At 45.8% G+C, this 6,932-nt stretch overlaps 1 non-coding gene across 1 annotated transcript; it reads right to left on the reverse strand.

Moving 5' to 3' along the window:
- Positions 1-1,583: 1,583 nt before the first annotated feature.
- LOC131924720 (U6 spliceosomal RNA) lies at positions 1,584-1,690 on the reverse strand. The gene has a single exon (XR_009383017.1). It is a non-coding gene; the product is annotated as a U6 spliceosomal RNA (small nuclear RNA).
- Between the last annotated feature and the right edge of the window lie 5,242 nt (positions 1,691-6,932).

A 6,932-nucleotide genomic window follows, 5' to 3' on the forward strand; every position in this document is an offset into this window, starting at 1 on the left:
CAGCTTTGGCTACTGCTTGAAGAAGAGCCTACCATGAATAGATTCTACTAACTTATGTACACTTTGGCTTTATGCATTCCACAAACACTGTCGTCTTAAAATTTCTTTCAAATCCTGGCCCCAGGTCACACTTGAACAATTTAAACAGAGACAGGAAACTGTTGGTCTGGATGCTTAGGCAGATGGGAGATTTACACAGCACAGGTATCACATATTGTTAGAATTATTTTAAGTACACAGTTGTTCTGTGTTGAATAGTTGTTACCCACCTGACAGAATTACGCTTTTTTTTTTTCATTTTTAAAAATCATTTTATTTTTATATGTATGGGTGTTTTGCTTGCATGGATGTCTGTGCACCAAGGCATGCCTTGTACCCACGGAGGTCGGAACAGGGAGTCTGATTCCCCTTGAACTGGAGTGACAGGAGGTTGTGAGCCACTGTAGGTGCTGGGAACTGAACCCAGGTCCTCTGGAAGAGCAGCCAGTGCTCTGAACTGCTGAGCCATCTCTCCAGCCCCCAAATTACGTCTTTCTTAAGGAAAAAAAACTGAAGGGGAAGGCTTTATGGTAGGCCAAGACTCAATGGTTGTCTCTTCGCCCTGCTCCCTTAAATTGCTCATAGGTATAAATCTGATAGAAATACGGGTTGTAAGGTAGGGCTGTCTCTTTTTTGTTATGGGAATGGAGCCTAATGATGGTCAATTGGTGAGCAAACATTTGCATCTTAGCGTCCTAAACTTCTAATAGGCCTACTCACCTTTGGAGTATTTTGGAAACAGCACTCCCTTAGCTAAATTCTACTTTGTGTGACTTAATGTCACACAATGTGACTTAATTTACTATTAGTAAATCCCTTTTGTTGTTGTTGTTTTGTTTTGTTGAGACAGGGGTTCTGTGTAACAGCCCTGGCTGTCCTGGAACTCACTCTGTAGACCAGGCTGGCCTCAATTCACAGAGATCCACCTGCCTCTGCCTCCTGAGTGCTGGGATCAAAGGTGTGAGCCACCACCGCCCAGCTAAAAGTCTTCTAGGAGATGATAAAAAAGGCTCAACTTGGGGACTGGAGAGACGCCTTGGAGGTTAAGAGCACTGGCTATTCTAGAGGACCCGGGTTTGGTTCCTAGCACCACACAGCAGCTCAGAACTGTAGCTCCAGTTCCGGGAGATCCAATGTCCTCTTCTGGCCTCTGTGGACATTGCATGAATATGAAGCACACATACATACATGCACACAGGCAAAACACACACATAAAATAGAGTTACACTCACACTCATAAAATAAACCAATCTGAAAAGGAAAGAACACAAAGGCTGGCTCACTGAGTAAAGGTGCTTGCTGCTTGATGATACAAGCCTGGTGACGCAAGTTTCATCCCAAGAACCCACGAAAAGGGCAAATGAGAGAATCAACGCCAGAAGTTCTCTGACCTTCGCGGGAATGCCGAGGCACAGGCCCCCACCTATCTCACACACACAAACAGCTCCTGTTTGTCCAGTGGGCTGTCCTGAGAGGTGGGCGGTGACACACTGCTCCTGTTGGTTGTTAGGCTCTGTTCTAGGCTTTTGAACACACCGTCTAGAAAAACTAAGGACCGCGTCCTGAATTTGCATGCCATTCTTCAACGGGGGCCGTGCTAATCATCTCTGAACAGTTCTGTTTTTATTGTATGTGCTGCACTGGCGGTCACGTCTAATCCAGAGCCGTTCCCCACCCTAGATGGGACAGTCTGCCACCAATTTAGGGTGGCGAAGTAAGTTTTGGTTCTCAGATCAAGTGAAGTCACAGCTGCCAGCTACTCCTCAGCATCCACCCACTCTCGTAAGGACCCACCCTTTCTGCTCCACAGTCTCCTGAAAGCATTACTTTTAGCATTTGCCAGACTTTTAACCAAGGTTCATTGAGCGTGAGGGTTTTGTTAAAAGCCTTTCTACTCTAATAACAGAATATCAGCTGGTAGATCTTGGGAGAGGGGCTAATAGGGACTTTGTTATGATTTTTTAAATTATTTATTTCTATTTCATGTGTATGGATGTTTTGCCTGATATGTCTGTGTACCACATGAGTGCCTGGTGCCTTTGGAGGCCAGAAAAGGGCATCAGGCCCCCCGCAACTGGAGTTACAGATGGTTGTTAGCCATCATATGGTCCTAGAATTTGAACCCAAGTCTGCTGCAAGTGCTCTTAACTGCTAAGCCATTTCTCCAGGCCCTTTCTGTTATTCTTTTGGGAGTGGGTTTGGGCCTAAAGCCAAATGTTGCTCAGGGAACAACTTTTTTGGAGTCACACAGAACCCTTTCTATGAGCCGACAGAAGCCCTACCTCTCAGGTAAGTCTGGATCGTCTCGGGGTAGGAGATGGGTAGACAGGAACAAGGAAGAGTTCTGCAGAGGCCCCTTCTCAGAACTCGGGGTTCCCCTTTACTGATGGAGCTTTGTGACTGAGCCATTGCATGGAGCCATCATGAGTACGGGACTGGAGCTGGGTATGTGGCCCATGCCTGTAATCCCAACATTCAGGAGGCAGAGGCAGGTGGATCTCTGAATTCAAGGTCATTCTGGTCTACAGAGCGAGTCTCAGGCCAGCCAGGGACAAAGTGAGACCCTGTCTTAAAAAAAAAAAAAAAAAAAAAAGCCGGTGGTGGGGAGATTGGTGGTAGGAGTATGCTTAGCTTTAGTTTGGATTGATTAGGGCTTAGTACTAAAGACGATAGATGCTACACCTTGTCTGTATCTCCAGTAGGTAGATGATGGCATTAAGGCCAGTTTGTTCTGGAGTTCCTTCTGATGGTGACCCTCCTACTACTTGTCAGTGAAGCCCTATTTTAAAGGTGTCTGTCTGGCATCCTAGCTAACCGTTAAAAACAGGCTCTAAGGGAAGACTGTCAATATTTTCACTTGGCAAAGAAGGCCACAGTCCCTCTGTCTGCACACTGGCTGCCGAAGGCTCCTTGTGGAACGGCCTCATCTAGGCAAACGTGACTTTTTCCCCCTTCAGTTAGAATTCTTCCCAACTTACATAAAAATGACTTTTGGGTGGGTAAAACTGCTCAGTGGCTAAAAGCATGTACTGCTCTTCAAGAGGAGCTGAGTTCAGATCCCAGCACCCATGTTGGGTAGCCCACAAGCATCTGTTCCTCTGGCCTCTGTGGGCACCCATGCACCCAAGTGACACATACGTGACATGCACAGACACATAAGTAAAATTCTTTCTAAAAATGGCTTTCTTCTATAGGGTGTTTCTGACCCTGGTTTACAAGACACATATTTGGAGTAAGGCGTTGGGAAAATAGCTTTAAAATTCTAGAAATAACTATCACAAATCTGATGTCTGAAAACAACAGAAAGCAGGCCTAGAATTAATCCAAATTCCAGACAGCATACCCAATGGTTTCTTTTCTTTTCTTTTTTCCTTTTTTTTTTTTTTTTTTTTTTTTTTTTGGTTTTTCGAGACAGATTTTTTTCTGTGTTGTTTTGGTTCCTGTCCTGGATCTCGCTCTATAGACCAGGCTGGCCTCGAACTCACAGATCCACCTGGCTCTGCCTCCCAAGTACTGGGATTAAAGGCGTGTGCCACTGCCACCCAGCACCCATTGGTTTCTAATAATCGTGTGGAATTCACCAGAGTAAAAGCTTCATCTGATACAACGTGACCTATAACCTCACAATTGAAGATAGGTGTAAAAACATAATCCCAACAATGGGATCTGGAGGCAGGAGGATTAATATTTAAACAGTCTGGGTTCCACAGATAGACCCTGTTTTTAAAAGATTCTCTTTGTAAGAAGTAAGTAGGGGACTGGAGAAATGGCTCAGTGGTCTCCAGAACTAACATGGTGGTCCAGAGCCCTCTGTAAGTTCAGCTCCTAAGGCTGTGACACCCTTTTCTGACTCTTCAGATAGCAGGCATGTATGTGGTACACATACGTACACACACACAGGCAAAACACTCATATAATAAAATAAAACAGAATGTTAAAAACAAGCATCTGAATAAAGTCAGAGAAGACCAGGCGGCCTCTCCTCTGTTCACGTGTGCTTCTGAACGGCCCTGAGGGCTCTGCAGCCAGGATGGCAGAGCTGATGCAGCTTCTGAACGGCCCTGAGGGGTCTGCAGCCAGGATGGCAGAGCTGATGCAGTGCTGACACCTCCCACCTGGGTAATGGCCACAGTCAGATCTTCCTTCTCAGCAAGCTTCTGTAGGGAAATGAGGACATTGCACATAACATGGGCTCACCAAACCATCCATTCGAGCCACAGAATGTGCTCCTCCTCCTCCTCCTCCGTTTTTCAAGGCTACCTTCTCCTCCTCCTTCTCCCTCTTCTCTTCCTCCTCCTCCTCTTCTTCCTCTTCTTTTGTTTTTCAAGACAGGGTTTCTCTTTGTAGCCCTGGTTGTCCTGGATCTCACTCGGTAGAGCAGGCTGGCCTTGAACTCACAGAGCTCAGTCTGCCTCTGCCTCCCGGGTGTTGGAATTAAAGGTGTGCAATACCATGCCCTACTCCTCCTCTTCTGCAGACACCTCCTAAATGCTGGACTCCAGGCATACCTGGCTCCTTAGGCTGTTAAATAGCATCTGGCCAGCTGTGCACTATGGACATGCCTGTAGTCCCAGTTCAGTGGAGGCTGAGGTAGGGGGACTGCTTGAGTCAGGAGTTCAAGATCAACTTGAGCAACACAGCAAAATTCTATTTCCAAACAAAACAGAGCCAGACATGATAGCTCTCACCTACAATCCTAACACAGCACGAGTGACTGAGGCCAGAGGATTGGCTTGAGTTCAAGGTCAGCCTGGGCTACAAAGCAAGACCATGTCTCAACCAAGTAGTAAGTAAGTAAGTAAGTAAGTAAGTAAGTAAGTAAGTAAGTAAGTAAATAAATAAATAAATAAATAAAGCCAATAGCACCCAAGAAAGTATCTAGTTAAGGTTGTGACTTGGCTGTATAGATAGTGTATATTGCCACTGATAAAAATATGAAATTTAGCTCAGTGGTAGAGTGCTTGCCTAGCAAGTGCAAGGCCCTGGGTTCGGTCCTCAGCTGGGGGGGGCGGGTCCCTACTGTCTTTGAGACTTTGAGACCCTGTCTCATAAGCAAAACAAAGAGCTCAGGATGCTTGTTTAGTATATGGTAAGGCCCTGGACTTTTTAATTTTTTTTTTTTAGACAAGGTTTCTCTGTGTAGACCTAGAGATCTACCTGCCTCTGCCTCTTGAGTGCAGGGATTAAAGGTGTGTGCCACCAGTGCCCAGCTAGGCCCTCAATTTTAAAAAGAGGTATATTCCCCTGACTAGAAGTAAAACAAATAGCCAGATATTGAAATGGAATATTCTACTATAAGATCTAGAAACCCAGAACTGCTTAGCTTCTCTACAGTTTAAATGCAAGTTTATTAATTTGATAACCTTTCATTTGGATGATCTTATGTGCCAGGAACTATTTCATATGCTAAAAATCCAATTTTAGAGGTACTAAAAAAGAATCTGAAGCATGAAAAATATTAGGAGGGAAATAAAAAAGAAAAATACTAGGAGATATTCAGAGGAGTAAGCTGCAAGGAACAGTAACTGGAGTCTTCTCTCCAGCCTCCAGGCCCCTAGACTACTTACCCTTTCTTCCTTACAGAATGAAGCAGTGGGTCTGTGTGGTTGGCCAGTGGATCTGTGTGGTTAGCCAGTGGATCTGTGTGGTTAACCAGTGGATCTGTGTGGTTGGCCAGTGGATCTGTGTGGTTGGCCAGTGGATCTGTGTGGTTGGCCAGTGGATCTGTGTGGTTAGTCAGTGGATCTGTGTGGTTAGCCAGTGGATTTGTGTGGTTGGCCAGTGGGTCTGTGTGGTTAACCAGTGGGTCTGTGTGGTTAACCAGTGGATCTGTGTGGTTAACCAGTGGATCTTTGTGGTTAGCCAGTGAATCTGTGTGGTTAGCCAGCGGATCTGTGTGGTTGGCCAGTAGATCTGTGTGGTTGGCCAGTGGATCTGTGTGGTTGGCCAGTGGATCTGTGTGGTTAACTAGTGGATCTGTGTGGTTAACCAATGGATCTTTGTGATTAGCCAGTGAATCTGTGTGGTTAGCCAGTGGATCTGTGTGGTTAGCCAGTGAATCTGTGTGGTTAGCCAGTGGATCTGTGTGGTTAGCCAGTGGATCTCTGTGGTTAGCCAGTGGATCTCTGTGGTTAGCCAGTGGATCTGTGTGGTTAACTAGTGGATCTGTGTGGTTAATGAGTTGTTTCCCAGCTCTCAGAGTGGGTAGCACATGGCTAAATCTAGGAACTAATCTTGTGGAGTAGTACCCTGTGGTCAATTTGTTTATTCTGAGTCGGAGTCTTAGGTAGCCCAAGTTAGTCTTGAATTAGCTGGTGAAGATGACCTTGAACTTCTGACATTACGGCAGCTACCTCCCAAGTGCTGGGATATAGGTATGCTTCACCATAGCCAGTTCATAGAGTACTAGGGATTGAATCTTGAATGCTAGGCAAGCGCTCTACCAGCTGAGCTACATTCTCAGCCCTTATTTTAATGACTTTGTGTCTCATCATGTAGTTGAGGCCAGCCTCCCTCTTGCTATGTAGCAGAGGATGAACCTGAGCTCTGACTTCCCTTGTTTCCACTTCTCAAGTGCTGGAACTACAGGCCAGGGCCACCAAGCCCTTCCTGTTGTCAGCTTATGACAGGCTGGAGAATAAAGACACTGCTTCACGGATGTTTGGAAGGTGCTGTACTCCGTGTGTGGTACTGAGTTAGTCCCAAGGCCTTGCAACTACTAGACAATCACTACCACTGAGCTCCATCCCCAGCCCTCTATTTCTCGTTCAGCCTTTAAGCCATTTGAAGCTGGCATTACTCCCTTTACTCTGCCGAAATGCCACAAGAAAGCCTACTGATCTTAGGGCCAAATTTAGATTCTACTCTGTCCTCACGGGTGACATGTCTGCAGT

The sequence above is a fragment of the Peromyscus eremicus genome, chromosome 14 (genome assembly GCF_949786415.1).
Source record: "Peromyscus eremicus chromosome 14, PerEre_H2_v1, whole genome shotgun sequence".
Classification (NCBI taxonomy): domain Eukaryota; kingdom Metazoa; phylum Chordata; class Mammalia; order Rodentia; family Cricetidae; genus Peromyscus; species Peromyscus eremicus.